At 33.9% G+C, this 14,546-nt stretch overlaps 1 long non-coding RNA gene across 1 annotated transcript in view; it reads right to left on the bottom strand.

The window, feature by feature from the left end:
• LOC103786825 (uncharacterized) overlaps positions 1–14,546 on the bottom strand; it is a 120,019-nt gene that overhangs the window by 3,690 nt on the left and 101,783 nt on the right. The window contains exons 2-3 of the long non-coding RNA XR_612562.5: positions 3,729–3,827; positions 2,641–2,720 (exon numbers count right to left, since the gene is read on the bottom strand). This is a non-coding gene — a long non-coding RNA (uncharacterized LOC103786825). The remainder of the gene's footprint in view (positions 1–2,640; positions 2,721–3,728; positions 3,828–14,546) is intronic.

Raw genomic sequence — 14,546 nt, 5'->3', positions numbered from 1 at the left:
AACCATAGTTACCATTTTCTTTTCTCAAACATTGTTACATTAATGTTCACTTATTGTCTATACATTTTCCTTCAAGTTGACATAAATATATGGGTTACAAGACTGTAGGCAACTCAGAGAGTATTACTTCTTGATGTTCATTGGTGTCTAGCTGATTTATTTTTGAACAGTCTGCTATGTCTATCCTGATGGCATGTGCTATAATGATCAATGTGAATGAGATGTATTTCCTGACTGAGCCAATATAAAAAGCATGAAAGTGAAACATTGCAGAAGGGTAAAGTCATTTTTATTTCTGCTTAGAAAAAAAAAACATACTTTACTGCCTTTGACCTTTCAGTGTTTTTTTGTGTTAGCCATCATATCATCCATTCTTAAAAAAACAATCACTTCCAAAGTGGCATAAAATAAACAAAGATATTGGGTAGAGGATGAAAGTATTCAGTAACACCCAATGCATAACAGAAAAGAAAGATTTACAAATCATCAACTACAATGTATTTTTGGTTAAGGTTTTTTATACATATCAAGATTTAAAATACATTTTCAAGATGTAAAATATATTTTCAATATGTTTTCTCATGATTCCTCTGAAATTCTGTTATTTCTAAGCATTCTTTTTGTATTTTCATCAAGGTCTAAATATTTAGATATATAAAAATGATTAAATACAGTGTGGGGTCTACTTTAATTCAAACAATAATAAAATTGTGAAATTTAAAGAACACAAATATTTAAAAACTCCTACTTATTTTTTATGTATCTTAACTTACTATTGTAGTTAAGTTTCTCATGATTTCATTTTACAAAGGGAGAGGCTGAGGTGATTAAGATGCTTGCTCAAAGTCAAGCACTAAACGATGGTTCAGTAAGGTCTTTCTGATTCCTGAACCATCCTGTTCTCTGCACATATGTGTGTGTGTGTTTGTGCATGTATATACACACATATATACATATATATATACACGTATACATATATATATACACATATATATATACACGTATACATATATATATACACATATATATACAAACATAGTTTAAATGGCTTAGACATTGCCTAGCTAAGTGCCCTTTAGACAGAATAACTCATTTAAACTTCCAAAGAACTCCATCATGTAAGTACAATTACTCTGCAATTTCTCAATGAGGAAACAGAGAGAGAGTGTTTAGGTGACTGGCCCAAGGTCACAAAGCCAGAGAGTGAAGCCATATATATATATATATAGTGGGTATGGGGGTGGTGTGCATGCATGCACATGTATGTATTTATGTGTGTGTGTCTATATATAGATATATATCCTCCTAAATACTATCAATGTTTCTCTATGTAAAAACATTATGGATCATCTAGACAACGTTCCTTGGTTTTTGGTTTGGGAAACTAAAGGACTAAGAAATTCTGTGAAGAGTCCAATTTTAATAAGTGAGTTGGTGTGAGAGCCAGAAACTAGAAAATGTCTCTTGAACTTCCTCTAGGGTACTTTTCATTACATCATGCTGTTTCTGTATTATTACCATAAATTTTTGCCTATTCAACTTAACATATTAATGCATGTTTTAACCAAGGTGTGAAAATACAGAGATTCTGTCAGTTGGCTGGCATTAATAATGACCCCAGATATTCATGGTTCAGCAGTTTTTACCCCTAGTTGTGCTCCAGAATCAATCAGTGTATATAATTATTGTAAATATAAATGTGCAAGTGTAAACCTTGGAGTTTCTGACATAGTTGGTCTATCTTGAGGCCCTAGAATTTGTGTTTTAATAAAGTTCTACCAATATCATCATACAAACAGTAACAACAACAATTTTAGCTAACATATAATCACTTAACAAAGCGGTCTCAATGCCAGACAATGTCTAAGGCTTGTAGACAGGATAACTCATTTAAACCTCCAAAGAACCCTATCATCTAAGTACTATTACTATGCAATTTCTAGATGAGGAAACTGAGACAGAGAGAGTGTAGGTGATTGAGTCAAGGTCACAAAGGCAGAGTGTAAAGCTAGGATTTAACCACCACTATCATGGACCTCTGTGATCTTAAGCAATACATTACTCAATTTCACCGAATCTCTTCTTTGGGGAGAAAAAAAATTAGAAAGATGGAATCTTAATAAATATTATGCCTATTCATAGATTAAATAGAAAAAACTAAATGTCTTTTTCTAGTTACAAAACTAGTGAGAGACTGAATATGCTACTCCAGGCCCAGTGTTTTTTCTCCAGCAAATTTACCTTTCCATTATAGCAATTTTGCTTTTCTCTAATTGTGATATTAAATGTATTATTCATAATTCTCCATTACAATAAGTCTTTGGTTGTATAATACAAAAAGTTGATCAGAAATATATTGAGAAACTAACAGAATTGCTAAAAAGGTGGTTCAACACTCAAGTTTCAGGAACAGTGGTCCAAAACACTCCAGGAACTGGCTTGAGAAAAACATGACGGAGACTACTGCTACCTCTACTACGTTCAGCTGCCAGGAACTCAGCGTGACTGCCACCAAGACTCTGATGCGTTGCCATCAGCTCTATAACCACAGTCAAAATTTCAACCACTATTACTCCCAGAAATCCACTAATCAATTTTGCCATCTTGCCAATGAATAGACCCTACACAGAGTGTACTTACCCATGGGAATTACTGCCAGATAAAGCTTCATCCAGGCAAGTGCAATTGTTGAAATACTGAGTTATGGTCCTGTGCCATAGCTGCGAGAGTGAGAACATGCACTTCTTAGCCTATGTCTATTTATAGATTGAAGAGAAAAAGCTAGGGGAGGTAGAACTCCTAAAGCAAGCAATTCTCAAAACACAGCAAGTTTGTTCAAGAGATACTAGAAAGCCAAAAAACATTGGGATAACAGATTTAGGGAAGGATGATGTTTATGTGATGAGATATTTGAAATCCAAGCCCTTGGAGTGTTAGTTGGATGAAAGGATATACCATTAGGAGAATCCCTCAAAAATAAGTTTTAACTGTATTATTTTAAAAAGGCTGAGAAGGTTATTTTCCAGTTCTGCATCTTGGATTTGGAGGCTTTTGACAGCTTAAGGTATATTAAAAATAATAGAATCTCAGAGAAAAATCTAGATTTCAATACTACTAATATTTATTACTAGCAATGTAGTCCTGAATATGTATTTTTCTTTCCATTTCTGAAACCATATCCCTATCAGGGAAGTTGAAATAATATCCCTTTCTTCATAGAGTTGTGTGAGAATTAAATGAGATAGTACAAGTAAAATACCTTATACCAAACTATTAGTCTACTTTCTTCATCCCCTTTGGGGAATTTTTGCAATATATTGGAGATTTTTGAAACCAACATCATTAATTAAAATATATGCAAATTATTCTGCTTATGGGTTTTCCAATGTAACTTGACCACTCCATCTATTATGACCCACACTACAAAAGAAAAGACCTAACTACTCCTAAATACTATACCTACCACTGAACTTTATTTAAGTATCTATTCATCTATTTATTTGAAGGCAGGAAGAAACTGTGAGATTAAGATGGCTAGACCACCTACAATCATACAACATACATTTTTCCTTATCTATTCATTAATAGAATTATGATTTTATTTATTGAGATAATGACTGCTGGAAACCTGTGGAGTGCAGACCATTTCAAAGCCATATGGCTATGTGATTGATTTGTAGAAAGTGCCATACGGAACTTCTGGAAATGTGTGTTGAAAGATGGGGTACCTTTTAAATTTCCTTCTCTCTCTGATTTTCTGCTCCTTGGAGCAAGATTGTAATAACTGAAGCTACGGCATCTTGGTCATCGTGGTCCATGAGATCAATCTAAAAATTAAAATCACATTGGGCAGAGAAAAGAAACAGAAGGAACAAGAGTACATGATCACTTTGTGTAGCTGCAGCATCACCCTTTCCCTGGACTTCTTATACATGAGAGAATAGATATTTGTGTGTTTTAAAACATTTATGTCTCAAACATACATTACAATAGCCAAACTCAAAACATAACTGATCTATACTGGCTCTCATTTAAATATGTATTTCCAGTACTTATAATGGTACTTAGCAACAGTAAGTATTTAATAAAGGTTAGATTAATTAATTAATTAATGTATGGCTTTAAGCCAAATATAAATGACTTGATTTATCTATTATTTTACATTTTTGGAAATACTGATTCATACAATCCAATTGCCTTCCATTAGAATCTTAATCCATGGTTCATTGTACTATAGAAAATGCCTAAGGTCAGAAATTTCATGTATAAAATTTTGAGTTCTCAGTTCGAATACATACAAGATGGACTAAATGGCTGGTATCATGACTTACAAAAATGTCATGATCTTTGCTGGGCACAGTGGCTCATGCCTATAATCCCAACACTTTGGGAGGCTGAGGAAGAAAGATCACCTGAAGCCAGGAGTTTAAGACCAGCCTGGGCAACATAGTAAGACTCTGTCCCTACAAATTTTTTTTTTTTTTAATTAGACAGGCAGGGTGGCATGTGACTGTAATACCAGCTATTCTAGGGGCTAAGGTGAGAGGATTGCTTGAACCTAGGAAATTGAGGCTGCAGTGAGCCATGATCGTGGCACTGCACTCCAGCCTGGGCAACGTAGCAACACCCTGTCTCAAAAAAAAAAAAAAAAAAAAAGTCATGATCTTGACGGAACTTATGATGAGAAATGAAATTTATATATTTTTATCTTTTACTTCAAAAAAAGATTAAATAGAATAATTACCTAAAGATAAGAAAAATATGGGATCTTTATTTACTTTTTCTAAAAATAATAGTATTCAACATGGAAAGCCAGTGAATTAAAGTTGACCTGTCTCTATTTGCTTCTTTTGCTAGAGACCTTCTCAAGAGCATGCAAAGTATTCTTTTTAGCTAACTTTTGGCAAATGTGCAATAGACCAGAAACAAATTTTACAGGAGGAGCTCAATCTTGTGTGTTCGCTATTTTCAATGGATAATTTAGTTCCAGCATGAGAATTGTTTCAGAAAATAAGCACTAATAGGAATATGAACAGTGGATATAAAAATTAATATGAAACATGCAATCTATTTACCTTTTCTATTCTATTTCTTGTTCTCTCTTTTTTCTAAAAGCCTGGCTTTGTCTTTTAAAGGCTTCCCTTGTATTATTGAGAAAGGTATAGGAATGAGATGGGATACAGAGTACAGTTGGAAAACTGGTTTAGATACAAGGGAGAGACACCTGAGACAAAGGAGGTAGAGCTTGACAGCAAAGGTGATGAACATGTAGCTGTACGATAAGAAGATGGTAAGAGACTTCTGAGCTGATGTCTGTTTTCTATGGAGGAATATTGTCCATCAGATCAAGTGTGTGGTTTGGTGATACTAAAATCTTAAATTTCTTTCTTGACATTTTTGTCCGCATGATCTATCCTGATAGAAGTTTGTGAAATTCTTAACTATTGATGATGGAATTGCAAATTTTCTTCATAATCTGTAAATATTTGTGTTATATACTTAAAAGCTATTTCCTAATACTACAGGCCTGCCTTCTTTTTTAGCACCATAAATTAGACAGTTTATCATATATTTTATACAATCAACCTATGTTTAGATATCTGATATTCTTTCCTACATCAGAGACTTTCATTATGAGATCATTTTCTTTAATACTGAAGTTTATTGTATGCGAGACCTAGTTTGTCTGCCAGCTCAGATTTGCTTGGTTCATTTCCTTTCTGTCCTTTGCCTTTTGTTAAATTGAAAGACCCTGCCATATATCTGCTGCTTTCACCTAATCACCTGAGAGCTATGTCTATGTGAACCTTTCTGGGGAGAGAAACCAGGAGCATACAGTCATTTGATCAACATTCTTCTATAGGATACTCCAGAATCTAGTGCAGAGGTCTGATTTGACATGATTCACGCAGTCTACATCTGCTTCCTCCACTCTGGGCTCACTTATTGTGCTTTCTTTCATATTTGGCTTCTGGATTCTGGAAACTTTCCTCACTTTATGATTATACACACGCACACACACTTCACTACTATATACTTAGATAATACGTTTTCTTCAAGGACAGTTTTTCATAACAGCAAATGTGGACGATATGGCTCTAAAGACAAATTATCTAACTTACATTATTCAATTTCAAAATTTTGACAATGCGAATATATTACTTCAATAATCAGGAATACCAAAAATAATTTCCAAAAAGAGAAACAAAATTATAGCATTATCAAATTATATCCAAAATAACATCTTATTCCTAATATACTTTGAATTTTAATACTTATATTTGGCTCAAGAAAATATTGGTCTCTCTAACAGTATAAAATAGATGGTTTTTGTAGTGAAACTTGATTTGTGAATACTTTGCACTTGCTAGATTTGAATTTAAAAATAGCTAATATAGAAATAAAATGTTTTCAAAATATAATGAATAACTAAATATACTTTTTCTAATATTAAATAATGTCCCCTAGTTAAATTGTTTCTTTATATATAAATAAATCATAATTTATCTCTATCTCATCTTTTAAGAAACTAATGTGAGAATATTCTACCATAATTATTCAAATCAATAATAAATATAATTTAGCATAGGCAAATGAGGTTAGAGATTATGAAGAGAAATTAATAACATATGCAGATGATACTTCATAATATAGCTTATCTGGGGAATATTTTAGATTAGAAGTTTTCATTGCTCTAGAGGTCCGTAACAGCATTAAAATACATTTCTTGATTATAAAGTAATTACATTTTTTCAGCACCATGGAAACACTTTACTGAAAATGTAGAAATGAGAGGGAATTAAAATGCTTATAACATGTACCCAAGTACTTCTGAATTACCAAAAGGCAATCACTGATTCCAAATAATCAACTGAAAAAAAAAACAGAAAATGTATGAATAATATTATAAGTAAATATAATTATTGGGATGATGGCTTTTATAAAAATAATTGTGTGAGAATACATATTTTATAATAATAAAAAGGTAATATGTACTAATATATTTCAAAGCCATATTTCACTAATAGATTGGAGATCTCTAGAGTAGAAATCAGGAATCTACATGCACCAAAGCAACTTGATGATTCCATGTGAACCAAAGTTGAAATTGACTGGTTGAGAATAATATTGTGTACACGGCTCTATACCTTGAGTTTAGGATTTAGAGTTTACATTTCCATCAGTGGGTGACCACTGAAAGGTTTTAAACAGAGAATGAATATCTGCTTCAAAATGACCTCTGTGTCTATAGTATGGAAGCAAGGAGCACAGAACGGATAGTGATGAGCGAATGTAAGAATGCCAATTAAAAAGCTACTGCAGTAAGTGTTGGAGATTTCATGTATAACATGGTGACTATAGCTAATAATATTGTATTATTATTTATATTTATACTTTGCTAAGGGAGTTGATCTTGAATGTTCTCACCACAGAAAAAGATAATTATGTGATGTGATGGATGTGTTAATTAGCTTGACTGTGGTAATCATTTGGCAATGTATATTTACGTATATGAAATCATCACATTGTATAGCTCGAGTACTTACAATTTTTATTTGTCAATCACACTTTAATCAAGGTGGTGGTGGGGGGTTTACTGCAAACTCTTTCATGCAGAATTCCAAGTAATTTATATAGATACTCTTCCTTCAAGAAGGTGGGGCATAACTCCCCACCCTTCATGGGTGGGATGTGCATAGTGACTTCTGAGTAGAGTGTGGAAAAGAGGGGAAAAGATGAGTACATTAACAATGAAGAAACCCAATGAACACCACGTGACCAAAATTAACAACAATAGTGATGTCTTATTTTGATAGCATGTACTTTTGAAAGGTTGTGATGAGAAGAGCATTTTCCTTCTACACTCTTCTCCCCAGAAACCCACGGTTTCTGTTGAATCATTAGGAAAAATCAGATAAATCCCAATGTAAGTGATCTGACCAGTACTCCTGAAAACTCTCAAAGTTGTCAAAAACGAGTGAAGTTTGAGTAACTCTGATAGCCAAAGTGATTAAAAGGAATGACAGACTTGCAGAAGAGTTGATAAAGGAGTAAAGTGAGGAATGCTAGGGGCAGTGAAGAAAAATCTGAGGTGCTAGATGAAAGCCACAACTTTTAATTAACACCAATCTCAATTATTCCCTTGTCCTCTCTCACAATGCTCAGCCGCTCAGTGAGCTCGGAACTGTCATGAAAGAGGCAGTATATTCCGTTTAAAGATGATTTGGGCAATGAATTTGAAAATAAAAAACTCACCAAGCTATTCTCATGAGAAATGCATAGACTGAAAACATAAATGCTGAATAAACATCAAGGTGAAAAGTGGGCATACAAAGAAGTCAATTAAGAGGTTAGGCCAAATGATAAGCCAGAATTAAAAACATCTAATGAATCTGCCATGGAAAGACAGATTGGGAAAAGGGAAGAATCTCCAAAATTATTAAAATATTCAAAATAGCTTAGAAACTACTAAAACTGAAAAAAAAAGAAAGGCTTGAATGAAGGGACATTGTGTTCTAACAAAAAGGTAGTTTGCTACCTTTTTATTAGTTTGCTACCTATTTATTGCTATATAATAGCAATAAATTGATTGTGGATTTCTCTTTTACTGAAAATACTTCCTATTCAGCAATATAACCAGAATGTAGTATGCCTGCGGGTGAATAGTTTCTCTAATTTAGAACTTGGGATCTGCCCATGCCTAGCCCTAAAACCTAATTTATTAAAACTCTGACTTCAAGGATGATTCATACTTGGCTTGTTCTCAGCTCCTCAAATCTGCCCTGAGGCCTCTGCTCTGAAGTCTCTTCTGGGTACAGAGAAGTATCCTTCTGGGAGTCCTTCTCTTATTTTTCTCCTAAAATTTTATCAACAGAGAGAATTGTGGTTGAGTCTAAGTGCGTTCAATGACATTTGTGAATAAATTGCTTGACCGATTACACCACTTCCCTTCCGTCTTTGTTCTGTTCTCCTCAACCCCTTGTTATGTGGCCACTAAGATTTCTGGTATCTCATATAGGTAGAACACGTCTTTTTTCCATAGGAACCTGTAGTTCTCTGTTTCATTCAAATTAAGCCAATTCTCAACATTGCCAGATGATCTTTCAAGTTTAGTCAGTGATTCTCAGTCCCAGTTGCACATTAATAAAGATCTGGAAGACTTAAAAACACTGATGAAGTTACCCAGGCAACATCCCCATAAATTCTGATTTAATTATGTTGGGGTAGGGGCAAGGCATTTTTTTTTTTTATTTAAAGAGCAGACAAGGCTTTATGATATACAGTTAGAATTGAAAACCACTGAGTTATAGGTGCTAGTAGAATAGAGGCAGTAATTCTTGGCTTTCTGTACTGTCATTTAATCTCTGCTGTTTCCCTACCAGGCTTTCCTTAACTCAACCTCCCCAGCCCTTATTGACTCCAGTAACATTTCTTCAGAATTTCTACCTCAGACCCAAATATTTGTCTTCCATTTTTGGTTCTACACTCCTACAACTTTCTCTTCTAGGAGCAGATGCACTAAATCTGGTGCCCATTGACGTGAAAGGAGTAGTATGATGAACAGGACAAGACTGTGAAGCCTAGCAAGTATCTTGAATGCATCAGTACATTTTCCACATCTCTCTCTAAATAGAGGAAAAATCTCATTGCCCTAAGAATTTATATTTATGTGCCAATTTCAGGACGGTGTTTCTTAAATTTTCCTAATCTATTGAACACATATATTGTAATATGCACCTAGCTTCCCATTATACATATAGTTTAAAAGAATGCATCCTCTCAATTTCAATCTCAAGAGTAATTAACATAATTTACTTCTGACTTTAAAGTTGTATACCAAGAACCATGAGGGCTCCCGTTAGGTCATTCTCCAAATGCTTGTGTCACAACTCTAACATCTTAGTCATTACGGTATATTGTACTGTTGGCTTTCCTCAATGATGATTTAATCAGAGGAGCAGTTGGATATTGTACCTGAGATTCAGAATTTCTGATGATGGATCTCCAAGTATAGCCTGAGTATTACTGGGTTTCTTTGAGTCAGCTATGCTATCATTCAGTCCCTGCCTGGATGCCATCTCCTGCCATGCTGCCAGCAAGGGGAAATACAAGTAAGACCAAGTTTCAAATGTGTGAAGAGTAATGTGAAGAAAATTACAGTTTCTTGAGCAGACAGGAAGAACCAAGCTCAAGTTGTGTGTGGAAGGAAGAGCATTACATGATATATCCTACAACAAAACGTTCTAAATTATTTTTAAATATCTCTAACAGTGGTGATATATCTACTAATGCTCATAGAAAAATGCCCAGATGGTTACTTCCAGGGCCTCTTTGTTTAGAAGGTGCCTTTCCTTCATGGTATTTATATGTCATCAAGCTCCAACTTCCTACCTCCTTTTTAGAGCTATTTGAAAAGTGTGTTGTCCACAGGCAAAGACAGAGTTAGATGATGGAGAGAGATGGGACAAAAAGATAATGGGGTTTCAGGCCTCTCTGGACGACCAATGAGAAACTCTTATGGGTTGTGTTAGTCCTGTTTCTCCTTCTCTACTCTACACTAATTACAGCCAGTGATCAGCTCTGGGGAAAATATTTAAAGATTTTCCTTAAGATCAACCTTTCTCAACAGGAGAGGAATGAAGTATTCTAAGTGTTTAAAACATAATATTTTCCCTGTCATGATTAGTCATGCCATTCAAAACTTTTGAAGGTTCTTAAATTGGCAAATGGCATGATGAAAATAATGTTTGAGGAAGACAACATCTTCACAGCAAACACTTATGTCACTGACTGATTGCAACCGGAGGGAGAACAAGTAGTTAAAAAACTGTAACTGCAGCTTAAGTACAAGATGATTAAGTAAAATTAATAGTTTAGGGTTTGAATACATATGAGAGAGAATTTGACTTTGAGAGATGGTACATAGAGGAAGAAAATCTTATAAAAACAAACAAATAAAAGAACTTCCAGATTTAAAATGATATCTACATGGAGGAAAAAAAGAAAGGAATCAAAATAACTTCAGTGTGTCTAGACTTACAAGTGATACCATGGTGGTGGATATAATTATCACAAAGCAGTCCTAACCACTGTTTCTCTGAGTAGCTTTGACAGTTCTGTCTCACAGTTGGCACTCAGCTTCCATGACTACAACACCCATAAGCCTTCTCTCTGCGTCTAAATATTCCATCTGGTACACTAAAACTGGATGACATACAAATGTATATACTTCAAATGAATGAAAGATATCTCACTAAGAGAAAGCTATGGGATTATTTTTCTCTCTTTTCTTACATTTAAGCTCAATTAAGAAGCAATTTTCCCCCTTCTGAGTCATGGTCTTTTATCTTCTCTTCTTCACAGGTATATTGTTGTATTTTTCTCCTTCATACTAAGATGATGGTACAGAATACTGATGAGATAATGCTTACTTTAAAACTGCTCATTTCTTTGAGCACGAAAAACCTGATCTGCATTTTAACAGATGTTCCACTGGTCTGACTTCAGCCTTATGGGGGTTATAGGTAGTCCCACAGCAAAAGGAAGAAAATAAAGATTTCACACTCTAGGTTCTTCTGGATTGGCAAAGGAGGAGTTGGAAAACAAACTACTGTACATCAAAAGCAACTGCTGGAGGCTATAGGATTTGTATATTATTCTCAAATTATTTTATCTATATAACAATAGGTCCAATTCTCAGGACAATTACTGTTCAACAAATACTTTTTTGAGGAGTGGAGAAGAAAGGAAAATACATTATATATGGGAACAGGATTGGTCTTTATTTCATTTTTTTAGAAATGTGCAGATAACTAGTGGGACAACACCTGTATTAAAATAATAGTGGCATGCCCCAGTATGAGAAATTCTGCAGCTCTTTTGAAATTGGCATTTCAAGCACTGTGGAAATTTTTTCTTCAGTGGGCCTCTATTATTTTCAGAATTTGAATCAAATTGATGCAGAAGGGTAGTTTTATAACAGTCTCACATTAGAAACTTCCAAAATATATATAGATTATTTCACTGGTGTGATATGATTTGCAAACATCTATCACTTTTGTTGAATTTAAAATGTGTTTACAATTGAAAAGAGAATGTATAATTTCCAAAGAAATTAGCATTTGCCTAACTGTTATGATTCAAACATTTTGATAGCAATGGCCATTTTACTGTCTGAAATCTTTCTGGTATCCCCAAGAACTGACAGAAGAAGCATAAATAGTAGGTTTGTGTTGGTTCTGCTGTGAGAAACCCACTAGAGGAAACAGAGTGAGACAGCCTGTCCTCATCTAAGGAAGCAGTGATTAGACAACAAAGTGAGATTCAGTTATAGGCAAGAGCTGAGTAGACAAAAACAGATGTGGTGGTAATTAACATCAGCCACTAATATGTCTGTACACTTGCTGTTTTAGGAGCTCTCCTATTAAGATGTGAGATCCAGAAATAAGGGATAATGGATCACTATTTTTTTAAATTTCTTACAGCACCTAACGTATTATATTCAGCTTGAAACACTCACATAAGTAATTAATTGAATAAAATTTACCAACTCACTCTTGATTAGACATAATTATATCCACCCATCATCCTCAGCATACTGCATGTGTCCAAACATGCACTCGCATGCACACACACACACACACACACACAGACCGACACATTTGGGTGAAGTTAGCCTTGGATGGGGGAAGGAAGATATGATAGAGCACATAGGCATCAGTTATCTAGGAATGTAGCCAAGACATACAGGGCCCAGAGCACCTCGAAGATACTAATTGCAGTTTGGCATGCTTCACATGCTTCACAACTATTCCCTGAGTCATTTATGCTTTTGGAAACTTTAGATAGAATATTGTAATAATGTAATTTGTTTATATATTTCCAAGCAATAGCAATGAGAAGTATGGTGCATATCTATCTCTATATATAAAAAATATGTAAAATTTCAGTTCATTTATTTATCCAACAAGTACTATATACATACTATTTATGAGGCACTGAAGAAACAAAAATGAATAAGATGTTGCCCCTTACACCAAAATACTTTAAGTAGAAGTAAATAGGAATTTGCAATATGGACTTAATCTAGTCTTGAAGAATTATTTTTCTTCAAATGTGGATACATATAGCCTTATAATTTTTTATAATGTGCCTCTCATCACTTTTAATTAAGCATTGAGCTTGCAGGTGTCAATTTAAATGGTGAATGTTGCCATAGTAGAGCATATCTATCAAGGGGAAAATTACCCTGAAAAAATTTCTCCATGTTGCTATTGACATTCTATGATAACTCTGAAGTCTCATATATCCCTGATAATATTTCATCACAGTATAGAACAATAGACTCTCATACCTAGAAGGAAATCAGAAAATAATTAATTCAATTTACTCATTTCACAGAAGAAAAAACTTAGATTCAGAAGGTTATATTCGCTGGCCAAGAGCAAGAAGTTGTTAGTGGCATGGTTAAAAGTAATGACCCATTCTTCACACACAAAGTTACATATGATTTAAATCTCACAGTCATTTCTAAAAGAATGAAAGACACAGAATTAAATTAAAGGCATAATGTGATTATGCTCATTAATACAAATGGATTCCACTTTTATTGAATGTCAAAACATCAATGCTTTTCTTTTCTGAGTTTGCAGCCTAAATCAAACCAGAAACAATTAAATTGACTTAAAATATTTCATGAAAGATTAATTATAAACATGTTTATTTGATATTTTCTCTTACAAATTTTATATTTCTATTTCTGGCAATATAAGCTTGTGATAAAACAAAGACATAAAGGTCACTAATAGAAACCCAGTGACCCTAGGAAAAATTAAATCATAACATAGATTGTACATTAGATGAAGACATTACATGAAAATTAATATGACCACATTTTATTTGTTTAGCACCATAGTATCAGTTAGGTGCTAGAGATGACATTAAGCATGTTAAAAATATTATCACATTAGACCTACAACAAAAATTGAATTCCAATATAGATTTAAAAACAAGGAGGTCTGTACATATAATTAATCTGTACCTTAAACAACAATATTACTCTTATTGAAAATATAAGTTAGAAATAAAACAATAAATGAGGGGAGGGTAAAGCTATTACATTCTAGAAAAGAGTTGAACCCTCCTTTTCCCACCCACAAAATGAATATTTTGGTCTTGATGAGCCCTATAAAATGCATATGCAGAGTATGGAACAGCAGGAGAGCTCCTGTCTGGTGGGTGGGTATGACTCTACGGTAGCAGGATATACACACACACACACACACACACACACACACAATGCATTATTTATTAGGCTTTCTTATTTGTGCCCTTTATGCATTAAGATGATCAAATTCACTCCCCTAAGTTCTCATTCTGTACTTATTGTGCAAACAGCTACAAACAGGACGATCTGTTCAGGAAATGCAAATATTTATAATTTGGATATGTAATCTTATACAAATAAACTAGCACTTTATGCGTTATTATTTCATTTTCCATTATTTGATTCCTTAGAAAAATATTTTTTGACTTTTGACTGTCTA

Source organism: Pan paniscus, chromosome 5, assembly GCF_029289425.2.
Source record: "Pan paniscus chromosome 5, NHGRI_mPanPan1-v2.0_pri, whole genome shotgun sequence".
In the NCBI taxonomy this organism is placed as follows: Eukaryota; Metazoa; Chordata; class Mammalia; order Primates; family Hominidae; genus Pan; species Pan paniscus.
The sequence above is the reverse complement of the archived record's forward strand: the minus strand, read 5'-3'. Positions and strand labels throughout refer to the sequence as shown.